An 18,040-nucleotide genomic window follows, 5' to 3' on the forward strand; every position below is an offset into this window, starting at 1 on the left:
ATGACTGATTACCCCCGGCGAGGTAACCCAAACATACCTGCAGTCCTGGCTCCATGTCCTTGGCTGGGCTACAGTTGGTGGCACTGCTGGGACTAAGAGTTGCTGGCCCGATGATTGGCCGGCAGCTCAATGAGGCAGGATTTGCTCCCTCAAGCAGGTGGAAGTCCCGCCTCGGAACAATTAAAGCCTGGGGACCCATAAAATAAGGGACGATCCCCAGGCTAGCCGGAAGCATGGTCGCCTCTGAATTTTACGTTGGTAGCCAACCCCTGACCACCCGACGTAAAATCCAGCCCATCAACTCACACTTCTCTGGGTTAAATTCCATTTGCCACTTTTCTGCCCACCTGACCAGTTCATTGATATCTTCCCGCAGTTTATACCTATCCTCCTCGCTATCAACCATGCAGCCAATGTTTGTATCAGCTGCAAACTTCTTGATCATCCCCCCTACATTTACGTCCAAATCGTTAATATATACCACAAAAAGCAGGGGATCCAGTACTGAGCCCTGCGGAATGCCCACTGGAAACAGCCCTCCAGTCGCTAAAACACCTGTCAACAATTATCCTTTGTTTCCTGCCACTGAGCCAATTTTGTATCCAGTTTGCTACATTTCCCTGGATCCCATGGGTTTTTATTTTTTTAACCAGTCTGCCATGTGGGACCTTGTCAAAAGCCTTGCTAAAATCTATGTAGACCACATCAGCTGCACTACCCTCATCAATCCTCCTTGTTACTTCCTCAAAAAAATTATCAAGTTAGTCAGATACTACCTTTTCTTAACAAATCCATGATGACTATCCTTGATTAATCCATGCCTTTCTAAGTGACAGTGTATCAGAATTGATTCCAATAATTTGCCCACTACTGAGGTTAGACTGACTGGCCTGTAATTATTCAGTCTATCCCTCGATTATCAAGGTTAAACATAACCAATACAAAATGACTGACTTACTTTTTCTTTACACTTTTTTTTTATTTAGAGGCTACTTGTTCAATGTTTGGTTCACCATCTATTCACTTGAGACTTGTTTGTATATGTACGTATATACACATATATCACCACTCAAGTGCAAGTGTGATGCTGACTTTGGCTTTGACTTTGTCTATGATAGACACAAGAGCTCTGCGTTTCCACAGGGTCTGGGACTAATACAGGCATAAGGGGCAAAATTAATACCCTCAAATATGCGTACTATCCTGGCTTGTACACCACTCCCCTGATCCGTAATCTAATTGTTTAATTAAAACAAACCCTTGGAGGAGAAAAAAAAATCCGTTGGGATCTGCAAATACTGGGTCCATTCCTCAAAGAATGAGTGAGGTCAATTCTTCCTGGTGTCTGCACTAATCAGAAGATTCATCCACATCAAAGAAGGTCCATTGTGCTGGAATGAGGTGGGATGTTTATCATTGTCAGATTTTATGCAGCTCCCACACCCCCACCACATCCCCTGCCACCCTCTGTGCTGAATAATTATAGGATGCTGGTAACTTAACAGCATCCAAGTCTATAAATTGTTAGATGTGGGACCACTGACATAAAATGCTGGTAGGATTGGCAAATCAGCCATCTTATAAAGGGAGGAGGTAAATTACCAACATTTTAAAAACTTTGCAATTGTTTCCACCAGGGTGTCCACTGAGCAATTTGCCAGTGTCACATCTTTCTCCCTCCCTCTCTCTAGTGGGCATTCCAGTTGTGTCTACACTGATGTGAATGTCTGCCAGAAATACATAATACTGCTAGCCCTGTAGTAACTTTGGATACTCCATGGGGCCTGGAGCAATGATAGATTGGTCCCAAGGACCTTCAGCCTCAAAACCTTTGCACAGTTAGATTAACAGAGGGATGGAATAATGCAGATGTAGTAATGCCATTGGAAACTCATTGACAATGGTGGCAAAGCCCCTTCAACGACCATATATCTTCTATTCGTCAAGAATTATCTTCTATCTGAAAACTATTTGTATCATTACAGGCAACATCATAGAGTGGTGTTTAATCTCTGGTCACCATGAAAATGTATTCCAAGTGTCTGTACCATATTCCACTAGCAATTCTGAATGAAGAATTTAGTTTTTGGATAAATAATATACAGTAACTGTCAAGTTTTTCAACAAAACCTCTCACTGGGAAGCCCAGATTTCATTTAGGATTTTCTTTATATAGAAGACTCCTGCTAGTCTGCTTCTGGTTAATCTTTGAAACTGTTACAATAGCTATTATTGAAGAAAGAAATAAAAAGAAGCACCAATATATTTGCATCTAGATTTACAGAGCATTTAATATTATTTCCTCCTTTGCTGTATAAGAACACAAGAACTAGGAGCAGGAGTAGGCAATTCAGCCCCTCGAGCCTGCTCCGCCATTCAATACGATCATGGCTGATCTCATCTCGGCCTCAACTCCACTTTCCTGCCCATTCTCCATAACGCTTCAACCCATTACTAATTTAAAATCTGTCTATCTGCTCCTTAAATTTACTCAATGTCCCGGCATCCACTGCACTCTGGGGTAGTGAATTCCACAGATTCACGACCCTTTGAGAGAAGTAATTTCTGCTCATCTCTGTTTTAAATCTGCTACCCCTTATACTAAAACTATGACCTCTCATTCTAGATTGCCCCACCAGAGGAAACATCCTCTCTACGTCTACTTTGTCACTCCCCTTAATCATCTTATATTCCCCAATTAGATCTCCTCTCATTCTTCTAAACTCTAGGGAGTAAAGGTCTAAACTGCTTAATCTCTCTTCATAAGACAAACCCCTCATCTCTGGAATCAATCTAGTGAACCTCCTCTGAACTGCCTCCAATGCAACTACATCCCTCCTCAAGTAAGGGGACCAAAACTGTATGCAATACTCCAGGTGCGGTCTCACTAATGCCTTGTACAGTTGCTGCAACATTTGCCCACTTTTATACTCTATTCCTTTAGCAATAAATGCCAAAATTCCATTTGCCTTCTTTATAACCGGCTGCACCTGCAAACTAATTTTCTCTGATACATGCACGAAAACATCCAGATCCCTCTGCACTGAAGCACTCTGAAGTTTCTCTCCATTTAGATAATAATTTGCCTTTCTCTTCTTCTGACCAAAATGGATAACCTCACATTTATCCACGTTAAAATCCATCTGCCAGATTTTGGCCCATTCACCTAACCTATCCATATCCATTTGTAAATTTCTTATTTCTTTATTGCAACTTACTATCCCACCTATTTTAGTGTCATCTGCAAATTTGGCTTTAATACCTTCTATCCCTGCATCCAAGTCATTAATATAGATTGTAAATAGTTGGGGCCCGAGGACCGAACCCTGTGGCACCCCACTAGTTACATCTTGCCAACCAGAAAAGGACTCGTTTATCCCAACTCTCTGTTTTCTGTTAGTTAGCCAATCCTCTATCCAAGCTAATAAATTGTCCCTAACCCCATGTGATCTTACCTTGTGTATTAACCTTTTGTGCGGCACCTTATCAAATGCCTTCTGGAAGTCCAGATATACTACATCTACAGGATCCCCATTATCTACTTTGCTTGTTACATCTTCGAAGAACTCTAGCAAATTAGTCAAACACGATTTACCCTGCATAAAACCATGCTGACTGATGGATTGCGTTTTGACTTTCTAAATGTCCTGTTATTACTTCCTTAATAATGGATTCTAACAATTTCCCAACGACAGATGTTAAACTAACTGATCTATAGTTTCCTATTTTCTGCCTCCCTCTCTTTTTGAATAAGGGCGTTATATTAGCATTTTCCCAATCCACTGGAACCTTCCCCACATCCAGGGAATTTTAATCCAGCTTAAAGTCTCACCTGAGAATAACATGTTTACTCTTTCCTTTCGCAAACTATTATCACACAGGAAACAATAAACTGCAAAGATATGTTGACCAAGTTGTGTGTATGCAAAAAAGTCAATTATGAAAATTGAAAAGTGAAGTATGGGCTTTTTACATGTAATACATTCACTTCTATCTTCATTTGTACTCTCCATTATTTCTCTTGGCTTTATTTTCTTGTTCCTCTTTGCTGGAGTGAATTTCTCTTGGACCTCTCTTTGGTTTCTGTTCATTTTCCATTTGCCTGTCCCATCAGATACTTCTCAAATAGTGTCCCATCATGTCAGGTTTGATCTTCCATGGCACAAAAACAAGAAATGCTGGATTCACTCAGCAGGTCTGGCAGCATCTGTGGAAAGAGAAGCAGAGTTAACGTTTCGGGTCAGTGACCCTTCTTCGGAACTGACAAATATTAGAAAAGTCACAGATTATAAACAAGTGAGGTGGGGGTTGGGCAAGAGATAACAAAGGAGAAGGTGCAGATTGGACCAGGCCACATAGCTGACCAAAAGGTCACGGAGCAAAGGCAAACAATATGTTAATGGTGTGTTGAAAGACAAAGCATTAGTACAGATTAGGTGTGAATATACTGAATAATGAACATCAGCAAGTGCAAACCTGAAGAAAAACAACCTGAAAAAAACAGTGGGTAAGCAAACTGAACAAACTAAGATGAAATGAAATAAATGCAAAAAAAGATTGTAAAAAATGTAAAAAGGAATGCAAAAAAAAGGAAGAAAAAATAACTAAAAATGACTAAAAATGAAAGTAAAGTGGGGGGCTGTCATGCTCTGAAATTATTGAACTCAATGTTCAGTCCGGCAGGCTGTAGTGTGCCTAATCGGTAGATGAGATGCTGTTCCTCGAGCTTGCGTTGATGTTCACTGGAACACTGCAGCAATCCCAGGACAGAGATGTGAGCATGAGAGCAGGGGGGAGTGTTGAAATGGCAAGCAACCGGAAGCTCAGGGTCCTGCTTGCGGACTGAGCGGAGATGTTCCGCAAAGCGGTCACCCAGTCTGCGCTTGGTCTCCCCAATGTAGAGGAGACCACACTGTGAGCAGTGAATACAGTATACTACAGTATTCGCTGCTCACAGTGTGGTCTCCTCTACATTGGGGAGACCAAGCGCAGACTGGGTGACCGCTTTGCGGAACATCTCCGCTCAGTCCGCAAGCAGGACCCTGAGCTTCTGGTTGCTTGCCATTTCAACACTCCCCCCTGCTCTCATGCTCACATCTCTGTCCTGGGATTGCTGCAGTGTTCCAGTGAACATCAACGCAAGCTCGAGGAACAGCATCTCATCTACCGATTAGGCACACTACAGCCTGCCGGACTGAACATTGAGTTCAATAATTTCAGAGCATGACAGCCCCCCACTTTACTTTCATTTTTAGTCATTTTTAGTTATTTTTTCTTCCTTTTTTTTGCATTCCTTTTTACATTTTTTACAATCTTTTTTTGCATTTATTTCATTTCATCTTAGTTTGTTCAGTTTGCTTACCCACTGTTTTTTTCAGGTTGTTTTTCTTCAGGTTTGCACTTGCTGATGTTCTATATTCAGTATATTCACACCTAATCTGTACTAATGCTTTGTCTTTCAACACACCATTAACATATTGTTTGCCTTTGCTCCGTGACCTTTTGGTCAGCTATGTGGCCTGGTCCAATCTGCACCTTCTCCTTTGTTATCTCTTGCCCAACCCCCACCTCACTTGTTTATAATCTGTGACTTTTCTAATATTTGTCAGTTCCGAAGAAGGGTCACTGACCCGAAACGTTAACTCTGCTTCTCTTTCCACAGATGCTGCCAGACCTGCTGAGTGAATCCAGCATTTCTTGTTTTTGTTTCAGATTTCCAGCATCCGCAGTATTTTGCTTTGATCTTCCATGGAATCTTTTCCAAAATAGGACCCATTCCATGACCTGCAGAGAGTAGTATTTTCCACCATGTGGCATACATTGCCTGCCCAGTTTAAGTTTCTTGTCTTAACATGCTCCATTATTATGTGTAGGCTGCTCTTTCTCAGTACTTCAGTGATTGCTATTCTGCCCTCCCAGCAGTTTGAAGAATGCGAACAGGAAGATAGTCAGGAGAGCTAGCAGAAGATAATGCAATGGCATGATCTTGAGATGCCTGGTTATGATGACTGACTCCTTTCCTCTCTTCTTGCCCCGTCCCCCCCCCAACCCCGACTTGTCACTCTGATTATCTCCTCTTTGGACTCTTTCTATTCATTTGCTCTAGTTTTTGCTTCTTTCTCCTAGCCGATTGAAAGCCACATGTATGTTTGACAAAGACTATAGTTGTGACTATTACAGAGCCAAAAGAAAAACACAGCAAAGTCAAAAACAATGTGGGGATAAACGATAGACTCGGGTTGCAGTTTATGAGAGCCGCAAAGTGTTACTTTATTCTTGTGATGCCTGCTTTCTGGTAAGATACCAATCATTACAGAGTAAATGAACTCTGTAGTAGTTTGTGTTAGAAAGAACTGGGTTGCATTATTTAATGTGCCTAATAAGATTTTCTATAAAAAATTCAAGAACATTTACAAACTGAGTGATTCATAAATGCAAAATCTGTTACCATCCCTGGGTGCAAACACATCATATGTTTTATTGAGAAAGAGGAAATGAATTGTTGAAAGGTATCTGAAATTCACATTTCAAAATCAAAAATTCCATGACAATTAAACAACACCTCCTTACATTTATGTAGTGCCTTTAATGTAGTAAAACATCCCAAGGCGCTTCATAGGAGCATTATAAAAGAGTTTGACACTGAGCCACATAAGAGGATATTAGGGAAAAGGACCAAAATCTTGGTCTGAAGGAGCATCCCAAAGCAGGAAAAAGAGGTACAGAGGCAGAGAGGTTTAGAGAGGGAATTCCCACAGCTTAGGGCCTAGGAAGCTAATGCTGCCAATGCTGGAGCGATTAAACTAGGGGGATGCCCAAGAGGCCAGGATTGGAGGACCACAGATTTCTGGGAGGGTTGTGGATTGGTGGAGGTTGCAGAAGTGGAGAGCAGCAAGGCCATGGAGGGATTTGAAAATAAGGATGAGAATTTTAAAATTACAATGTTGCCGGACCAGTAGCCAATCTGGGTCAGTGAGCACGGGGTGATGGGTGAACAGGACTTGGTGCGAGTTAGGATATGGGCAGAAGAGTTTTTGATGAGCTCAAGCTTATGGATGGTGGAAGATGAGAGGGTGGCCAGAAAAGCATTGGAATAGTCAAGTCTAGAGGTAACAAAGATATGGATGAGGGTTTCAGCAACAGATGAGCTGAGACGGGGAAAAGTTGGGCAATGTTGCAGAGGTGGAAACAGGCAATCGTAATGATGTTTCAGATCTATGGTTGGAAGCTCAGCTCAGGGTCAAACATGACACCAAGGTTGCAAACAGATTGGTTTAATCTCAGACTGTTGCCAGGGAGAGGGATGGAGTTGATGGGTAGACAATTGAGTTTGTGGTGGGGCTGAAGGCAATGGCTTCAGTCTTCCCAATATTTTAGTTGGAGGAAATTCTGTTCATGCAGTACTGAATGTCAGACAAGCAGTCTGACAATTTAGGGACGGTGGAGGGGTTGAGAGGGGTGGTGGTGAGGTAGAGCTGGGTGTTGACATTGTGCTTTCAGATGACCTCACTGACGGACAACACATAGATGAGAAAAGAAGAGCCAAGGACAGATCCTTGTGGGACACCAGAGGTAATGGTGCAGGAGTGGGAAGAGAAGCCATTGCAAGTGATTTTCTGACTACAGCTGGATAGATAAAAAAAGGTACCAGCTGAGCACAGTCCCATGCAGCTGGATGATGGTAGAGAGGTGTTAAAGGAGGATGGCATAGTCAACAATGCCAAATGCCACAGATAGGTCAAAAAGAATAAGGAGGGATCATTTACCTTTGTTACAGTCACAAAAGATATCACTCATAAAGGATTAAACATTAAATCGCGGCCAAGTCTGCCTGCGTGGGGGGAGGCAAAAGGCCCCAATACACTATTCAAAATTGAGTAGGGAGTTCCCCAGAGTCCTGCTCCCTCTTAGTGGGAAGTGATGGAAACTTTGAAGGTACTTGAGGCTGACAACTATCTTAGGCAAAATGCTAGAGGCTATCCTGAAGAAACATTCTGTGAACCACTCTTGTTATGAACACTTTGTGTGAAGTTATCAGGGCAAGACAGCATGGCTATTTGTGGGAAGATCATGCTTGATAAACCTGTTAGAATTATTTCAAGAGGTAGAGGAGCTTATAGATAAAGGGAACTCTGTGAACACTGTTTATCTAGACTTCTGCAAGGCTTACGGCACTGTATCACTTCTGGATGTAGACCCATAAGGCAGAAAAGCATGGAACAGGTAGAACGTATTAAAGTGGATTGATGAGTGTCTGCATTGAAGGAGACAGAAATGAGCTGTCGTCCATATAGACCTACCCACACCAGCACTAAGACCACCTATCTCCACCTCCTTAAAATTGCCCCACTCCATCCCTGGATCATCTCATCTGCCGCTGAAACTCTCTTCCATGCCGCTGTTACCTCTTAGATTGACTATTCCAGCACACTCCTGGCCGGCCTCCATGTTCTACCCTCTGTAAACTTTAGGTCATCTAAAACTCTGCTGCCTGTGTCCTAACTTGCACTAAAACCTGTTCACACATCGCCCATGTGCTCGCTGATCTACATTGGCTCCTGGTTAAGCAATGACCAGATCTTAAAATTCTCATCCTTGTTTTCAAATCCCTCCTTGGCCTCACCCTACCCTATCTCTATAATCATCTCCAGCCCACAACCCTGGGAAATATCTGGGCTCCTCTAATTGTGGCTATTTGAGCATCCCTGATTCTAATCGATCCACCAATGGTGGGCATGCCTTCAGCTGCTGAGGTCCCAAGTTCTGGAATTCCCTTCCCAAACCTCACTGCCTCTCTTTCCTCCTTTAAGATCCTGCTTAAAACTCCCAACTCCTCCACCAAGCTTTTGATCACCTTCCCTTAATTCTCCTTATGTGAATCGGTGTCAAATTTTGCTTGATAACACTCTTGTGAAACGCCTTGAGGACATTTTACTACGTAATGGCACTATATGAACACAAATTGCCATTGTTGGTTGTGCATGGAGATGCATACAATGGCAGTACATGACTAATGCTGCTTGAAACTTCAGCGCTTGAATCTTTGCTTTTCACACTGTGTATTGTTGATTTGGAATTGGCAATAGAGAGAGAACTGTTCAGTATTTGGCAATGACACCGAGGGTAAGGGGAGATGCAAACAATCAAGATATGGCAGATCAGTTGTCGAAGAACCTAAATAGTTGGGCAAAGAAATACCAAATAAAATCTTAACGTTAACAAATGTAAAGGACTGAGAAGAACAATAAATATTAGAATTATAAACTAAATGCTGTGAAGATTCGGCACAGGAAAGGGATTTTAGTGTTTGAAGGGCAGATTGGTGAAAATATTTGCAGAGTATGGCAGCACTAAATGAGACAACTAAGATCTTGGGTTGAGTACAGCACAACTCAGATATGAAGGAAAGACAATACAGAGAACTGTTTCATTCCTAACTATTGTAGTGTTTTATTAGTAGCTTCAAGAAAGACTTGAATCTATATAAAATTGGATCCAATCTCTCAGAATGATCTCAAAGACATCCATATACAATGAATTGCTGCTCAGTATAGCAAGTGTTGTTATGCAGGTGAATGTGGAAGCATTCTTATACTCACAAAGATCACATAAAGTGCAATGAAGTTTTTTTTATTCTTTTATGGCATGTCGGCATCACTGACAGGCAAGCATTTGTTGGTCATCCCTAATTGCCCTGACAACTGAATGGCTTTCAAGGCCATTTCAAAGGACAGTTAAGAGTCAACCACATTGTTGCAGGAAGGAGTCACATGTAGGCCAGACCAGCAGATTTCCTTTCCTAAAGGGCATTAGTGAACCAGATGGATTTTTAACAATTGATAATAGCTTCATGGCACCATTACTGAAAATAGCTTTCAGTTCCAGATTTTTTACTGATTTATTGAATTCAAGTTCTACCAGCTGCAATGGTGGGATTTAAATCCATGCCCCCAGGGCATTAGCCTGGGTCTGGAGCACTAGTCTACTAACATTACCATTATACCCCTGTCTCTCTTTTCAAATGTTCTGTTATGAATCTATATTGATGATTTTGGTGGATAACGGATTACTGCCAGGCTATGAAGAGACCGCCTTTGAAAAGAATCATTGAGATCATTAAGGACTGCTTTCAGCTTTGTGTGATAGTGTAAAGTGAATGAGAGCGGGTCGCCATCTCGCTCTACATCTCTTCTGGCTTTTATTCCCATTGACTTCAATGGGGAGGGATGTAAAAAGTTCCGAGGAACAAAGGGACCTTTTGTCCATAGATCTCTGAAGGCAGAAGGGCAGGTTAATAGGGTGGTGAAAAAGGCATATGGGACACTTGCCTTTATCAATCGAGGCATAGATTACAAAAGCAGGGAGGTCATGTTGGAGTTGTACAGAACTTTGGTAAGGCCACAGCTGGAGTACTGTGTACAATTCTGGTCGCCACATTATAGGAAGGATGTGATTGCATTGGAGGGGGTTCAGAGGCGATTCACCAGGATGTTGCCTGGGATGGAACATTTAAGCTATGAAGAGAGGTTGGATAGGCTTGGGTTGTTTTCACTGGAGCATAGAAGACTGAGGGGTGACCTGATCGAGGTGTACAAGATTATGAGGGGCATGGACAGGGTGGATAGGGAGCAGCTGTTCCCCTTAGTTGAAGGGTCAGTTACGAGGGGTCACAAGTTTAAGGTGAGGGGCGGGAGGTTTAAGGGGAACTTGAGGAAGAACTTTTTTACCCAGAGGGTGGTGACGGTCTGGAATGCACTTCCTGGGAGGGTGGTAGATGCAGGTTGCCTCACATCCTTTAAAAAGTACCTGGATGAGCACTTGGCATGTCATAACATTCAAGGCTATGGGCTAAGTGCTGGCAAATGGGATTAGGTAGACAGGTCAGGTGTTTTAATGCATCGGTGCAGACTCGATGGGCCGAAGGGCCTCTTCTGCACTGTATTATTCTGTGATTCTGTGATTATTCTGTGAAAAAGGCTACCAATTCACAATTTACACTTGTTTCACACTATCAGACAAATTCAAAATTATCCCCCCGTAGTGGAGTTGGAACCCAAAATTTTCTTACTCAGAGAGCACTACCTACTGTTGTGAGTTGGGAATTCCCATCAGAAAGTCATAGAATTTCATATTATTTATAACATAGAAGCAGACTATTCTGCCTAACAGGTCTATGCTGGTGTTGATACTTGACACGAGCTTCCTCCCAACTTCATCCCACCCAATCAACACATCCTTCTATTGCTTTCTTTCACTTGTACTTATCTAGCTTCCACCTAAGGTGAAGGAAATGGAAGAATGTTGCATTGGTGCAGCAGAACAGGAGTTGAGGAATGTATGCTGAAGGACGTTCTATTTGGCTCATAACACATGATATCTGATCTGATAATGTTTAAAAGCCACCTGACTGGCTGAAATAGATTCCTCAGCAGTAAAATCCCTCACCTAGATGAGCATAAAATTCACAATTCTTTTTCTGAAAGGCATTAGTCAGACTCCATTTGCATTATAATGTGAAATTCTGGTCTATTAATCATAGGAAGGATATTGTTGCCCTTGAGAGGGGACGGACATGAGCAATTAAGATTATTTCAGGTATTGGGAATTTGAGTTATGAGGAAAGATTAAGGAAGTTGAACTGATTCTGTTTGGAAGAAAGAAAACTTTGAAGTGACATAATTGTTTTCAAGATTAGAAAGTTAATTCAAGAAAATTGGGCACTCTGGTGAAAGGTTCAGATGCCAAGGGACATAGGTTAAAAATTAGGAAGTTAAGAGTCAGAAGGGAAATCAGGCAGAGCTTTTTTCACCCAGAGGGTAATAGATGTGGAATAAGTTACCAGGGAAGGCAATAGAAGTGAATACGTTTAAGAGACAGTTAATGAGTTTGATTTCCTCCCTCTTTGTTTATAAGCACCCATTAAAACATTTACATAAATTCTTGTCTGTGCTATTTTCAGTCAGAAACAAACTCATTTAAAATAAAAATCGAGCATAGAGAGGGAATTAAACTCCTCAATGCATTTCTGAAGAGAAAAGGGTTTGAGGGATGCAGTGAGAAGGCAGATAGGTGGAAAGGGACAATGCAGTGATAAAAAATCCAGAAAAGGTTTTGGGTTGAATGGCCCTTGCCTGTTCTGGAAATTGCTTATGTTCTTGTATTGTGCGGAACTGAAAGCTGTTGCAGATTCTCAATCACAGCAACCTGTTGGCAGGTCACCAATTTGATTTCCGAGCAAAAGAGTTGGTTTGGGACTCCTTCAATATTATGGCCCAGAACTGAAGTGATTCCTTTAATGTCCCATACTAATGTGGCTCTGTGAATTTGAGCTCCACTTGATCCAGTAGCCGATTTATTGTAATAAAAGCAAAATACTGCAGATGCTGGAAATCTGAAATAAAAACAAGAAATACTGGAAATACTCAGCAGGTCTGGCAACATCTGTGGACAGAGAAGCAGAGTTAATGTTTCAGGTCAGTGAACTTCATCAGAACTGATGAAGGGTCACTGACCTGAAACGTTAACTCTGCTTCTCTCTCCACAGATGCTGCCAGACCTGCTGAGTATTTCCAGTATTTCTTGTTTTTAATCTGATTTTATTGTGTTTAGTGCCCTCTCTCCCACGCATGCTTAATTCTCTGGTCCTGATGTCCTGATGGTCTTTGCCTATGTTGCCCACTTTCTCACACTCTTCCTCCCCACCCCAACATAAATATGTGACTTTAGTAACTTGTATTTGGAGAAGAAATAATAAATGCTTTCATTTATACAGCAAGGCGTCCCATCATTGAAACATCTCAGGCAGACCTGATGGACCAGCCGGTCTTTTCCTCCCCATCAGTGTGTTCATAAAGTAGAATAACAGTCTTTGACATCTCGACAGATCTTGGATGAGCCACCAGGTGTTTAAAAATAAATCCAGCAGCCGTAAACTGGCTCTTGCTATCATCCATTGCTGGATGTAACCATGGAAACTCTCCTGCCTCGACTGCCCACAAGCAATCTGAAGCGTCAACAGTATAATAAAAGCTTGCTGATGCTGCACAGTTGATCTAGAGCAAAAAAATTAATACAACTGAAAATGCAGAAAGAAAAGACTGTCCATGGTGAATCCAAACTTGATTTGTAGTGCCCAAGTTTGTTTTAATTGTTAACTATATTCGAAATCATGTGTGCATTTCATATCGATTACTACATGTAAAATTGTTGACTGTTACTTTTGTTCCATGACTGAAGTGAACCATTCTTTCTTGACTCCTTTATCTTTAGTCTTTCCTTGAGCTGGGCCAGGATTATCTTTTGAAAGTTTGCCACTTCTGCTTGTGACATAGTTACTTGTGTATCATGTGTGGTCATGGAATCAATACACTCTTCATGGTAATTTGTGGTCTTCCAGTATAGCTGGGGGTGAAGGAACCTTATGTACAGATTTCACTTCTCTCTAGACACCTCAAATGGCAGAAGCTGCAACTGTTAACTTAATCCAATACTCCTGTGGGTTTTTCAAAAAATAACTTTTAAATGAAAAGAAATGAACCCATTTTCTCCCAGTCTCTTCTGAAGGCACAATATTTGCCAGTGTAAGTCTAAAGGGTACAAATGTACTGAATGTCATGGTTAAAGCTTATATGTATATATTTATATATTTTTTGCACTACTATTTACTCTTCCAGGGAGGATCATCATCAAGGGTCAGCTGAATGGACTATTCTGACTGCCGAAGACCTTGATGACCTTTGGCCAAACAAAATGACTTCAAATGGATGATTTCAAGTTGGGTCTGTCCTGCGAATTTCCTGTTGTTGTGACAATAATCAAGTGGCAGAACTTGGGACAGAGATAGAAATTAGCCTAGATTTTTAATTTTGACTGTCTTTAAGCTATAATTAACTGTTCTATGGTTTAAGTCCTATTGCAATTTTAGGATTAAACTATAATTCCCAAAATGCACAGGAGGGCATGATATCTGTGAGAAACAATGCAGGGACATGTTTGCCAAACAGAAAACACTCAGCCTTGGCTATCAAGATTGGCATGGGTGGAAAAGGCCCTTCAGCACATTTCTAATCCTTCTGATATATCAAACTTACCATCTTCCCATTACAGCATCTCATTGCTTTCTAAATAAAGCAGAGTGGCTGCCAGTGATTGCCGATGTTTTACCAAGAAGAAAGCTTGAGACCAAAAAACGACCTGGCCTCAATCACTCATCCAGAAAATTCATTTCTGTTGTTGACTGGCATCTGTGCCAAAAATACTTTTTGATATTGGTCCTAAATTTTCCTTTCAGAATTCTGAACCTGTGCCCTCTTGCCCTGCAGCCCTGCAAATCTTGTGTTTCTGATTATGGTTTCCATGAGTTTTCTGAGTATTGAGGTCAAGCTAACAAGTTTTAAATTGCAAGGAATGGCTCTGTCAAAATTTATTGGAACTACATTTGGCCATTTCCAGTCTGTCATAACCTCACCATCGATTCCTTTAATAGGATAATCAGTGCTTCACAATCTCCTCCCTCATTTCTCAATGCTCATCTGTTTTGAAGACTTCATTGGCTGTCCATCCCTTAAGCCAATATAACATCTCTGCTTTAGGTAAATCAAGTCCTGGAATACACCCAATGTGTATTTACTGCTGGATGGTATGCTCTTAGTATCCTCCCTGATCAAAAATACTTCTAAGTCGTCATTAGCCTGTTCTTTAACTATCTTCTACTTACCTTCATATTCTACTCTATTTAAACTTGCTTCCTGATATGCCTTACCATTGTAAATTTTTTCTGGCATTGTGTTTTGCATCTACTGTGAAAGCTAGATGCATTGAACTTAGTGCTTAACTGAAGACATAAAATTTAAACATGATGGTGGATCCAAGTGGATAGAGGTAAGCTATAAAGGTATCAAGTTTTACAGACCAAAAGATCCCAGGTGCTGCGTTTGAGCTCTTCCCAGTTGTTGGGTGGCAATTGGGCTCAGCGCCTTGAGAATATGATCAGGTATGACTGTATTGCCCTTTTCTGATCAAATAGCAAGCTAAAACTCACCACCTAGACTCACTCAACTCATATATCTGCAGCGGATAATTGGGAGGTGTTGGACGGTTCTGCAGCACATAGCAGACCCTCCAAGAGAGGAGAACAGTTATAATATATATATAAAAAACACATTCTATAGGATGCTTCTTCTACATACATGATTCACTACTGTCTATGTAGTATTATTTGGTTTTTGTTCCTTTTCATTAGAGGGGTAGAACAAAGGTTATACAAATGTCAATCTGTCCATGGCAACACGCTGAATCTTTGCTCTTACCCCTTCTCCCGTCCTTCTCCCCCCACCTTGTTTTCAATTCTTAGTCATTGTACAGAATGCCAGGCTTTAACAGCAAAGACAGAAATAGAAACAACGAGTGCCAGAAATCTGAAATTAAAATGGAAAAAATGCCAGACATGCATCATAAAAACATTAACTTCAGAAACAGAATGAGGTGTTAACAATATATTACCATTTGGTTTTGGGTGTAATACCTTCCAAAGTATAAATGTGATTTGCTGCAAACAAATATCAGCAAGTCATTTTCTAAACTTAGGAACAAATCCCAAGTGATTGTGTCTATATCAGAATGGTGTAGATGAGTTTTTTTATACCAGACTGCATTATGACAACACCCCAAGCGCACTGTGGGATTGAAGTCATGGGGTGTGATGTTAGGAACGAATGCATTAATGTATCATATGAAATCCTTTCATCTGTCATTCTACATGCGATGACACCATTGTTAAAATACTGGACAAAGGGCTTGCAGAACTCATATCTCACAACATGGTTTAAACTCGCGTTGCCAAAACAGAAAATGCTGGGAATACACACTTGATCCATCTGCATCTCAAAAGAGAAAAGACTGGTTAATGTTCCAGACAGGATCTTCCACTGTTTTTAATTTCAGATTTCTTCAGCATTCTTCACCTTTTCCCCCCTTTTTTTATCTCTCGTCTGTGTCACGAGTGACTATATTTCGGGAGCCTTGACACAATGATTTGCAAACTGTTTCAGCATTTTAATTTGCAGGACGACCTTTTTTTTTAGCATGACAAATTTTCTAGATATGCAATGTTTTCTTGACTTTGTATGTGTGTTTGTGCCTTGGTGATGTGTTGGGGGAGGGAGGGGGAGGGTGCATGAGTTTTGCAGAAGAAAAAAAATATAGACAAAGTTGTGCGAGAGTGGCAGGCTTAATTTCAAAGCATGAGTAGTGAAGAGAAAAGGAAATTAAGTACTCAGAGGGTAAAAGGCCAGGCATCAGACAGCTGGTCTGTGGCACTGGGACAGAATTTCACATTTTCTGTACTCTGAGCTGGAACAAAAGACTGGGTTGGATGGAATATAAAAAATATATATAAAAAAGAAACAGGTGATGATCAGAGCCTACTGATAAAGGGAGCCTGTGTGCTCCTGGGTGCTGTGTGCATTCAACTCCAGACTGACTCCTCTTATGCTAATGCAGCCAATTTCCTCTTTTATTTCATTTATGGAGTCTAAATCTGCGATCTCTGATAAGGTCTCCTTGGATACCGCCTTCACTCAAAACTCGGCTGATGGAGATGTGTAACTTGCAGTGAACAGTGTATGAATAATTTAAAAGCTATGCCCGGAGATTTGGGGGAGAAATGGTATGATAACAGACACCAGAGAGTACTGCTGTTTATTCAAAGCTTCTTCTTCCACTGACAAGTGACCTACAAGGTCAAGGGCATGCTGGGATATCTAGCCAACATGAGGAAAGGTACCAGGCTCCCTCAGGATTAAAGAAAAAGAGAAAGGATTCAGTCTCAGGTGAAAGGAAGAATAAGGTATCCTGAATTCTCAAAAAGCTTTACTGCATCTGTATCCTTTAATGCCCACTGTGAGTTACAGAAATGCATGTTAAACAAAAGCAGTGTTTATACTTAAAGATTCCATATTTTGCGAGTCATCGAGCAAATAGAGCAATTGGAGTGCGACAGGTCAATGAAAGCTTAGTGCAGTCTTTTCTGATCCAAGGGAGCTTCGCTGTGAGGTGTGAAGACTATGTTGCCTATATTAAATTGAAATGCCTCACATGTACACTATATGAAGTCAAAGCAAATATTTCAACACAGGTCAAATGATGGCTGCTCTTATCTGTATATGATACTGTATACAGTAATCACTTGCTGCTCTAAGGTTCCATTGGTGGAAGGATGGAGAACAGTAGGACACTTATTTAAGGTGACTGGCAAATAAAACAACAATGACATGAGTAGAAACCATGAGTGGTTAGGAACTGGAATGCATTGCGTGATAGCGTGGAGGAGGCAGATTTAATTGTGGCTTTCAAAAGGGTATTGTGTGTTAGAAAGGTCTGAAAGGGTTAATGTTGAGAGAGTGTAAAGAATTATTCCTACCATGATGATGTAAGCAAACACGTGTGAGAGAGACTTGAAGATAGATGCAGTGTGGCTTTGGAGGAGTCACACAGACTGCTGTCAAGTGTAAATAGTTATAATGTAATAAAAGTTAATGTTCGAACTACTCGAGACTAAAGAATCTCTCTAGGTGGACTAACTAAGGTGGCAGCGCACCGCAATAACATATAACAAGTTGAATAAGCACCCCCTGAAGAGAAAAGAATTTGCAGGGCTGTGGGGAAAGGACAGGAGGAATGCGATTAGCTGAGTTGCTCTTGCAGAGAGCCAGCACAGACACGACAGGCCAAGTGGCCTCCTTCTATGCTGGAACCATTCTGTGATTCTATGATTCCTTGCCCAGATTACAAAATCTTTTATAGTCAATATAAAATATAGGGGCCAGAGCTTTCAGGAAGGCAATTTTTAAATCTGATTCCGGTGATCCCGAACAGTCTGGTGCATGTTAGTACAGAGCTGTCAGGGTCACCTCCAGGCAAAAAAAGAGTTTGTTTCTGTGGGCTGGATTTTATGCTCTCCCCCAGAGTGAGTTTGAAGGCCAGGAGAGCATTTAATCAGGTGGAATGGTGGCGGGTGGGTCCAATTAAGTCCTTGGCAAGA

The sequence above is a fragment of the Heterodontus francisci genome, chromosome 27, assembly GCF_036365525.1.
Source record: "Heterodontus francisci isolate sHetFra1 chromosome 27, sHetFra1.hap1, whole genome shotgun sequence".
NCBI classification, from domain to species: Eukaryota; Metazoa; Chordata; class Chondrichthyes; order Heterodontiformes; family Heterodontidae; genus Heterodontus; species Heterodontus francisci.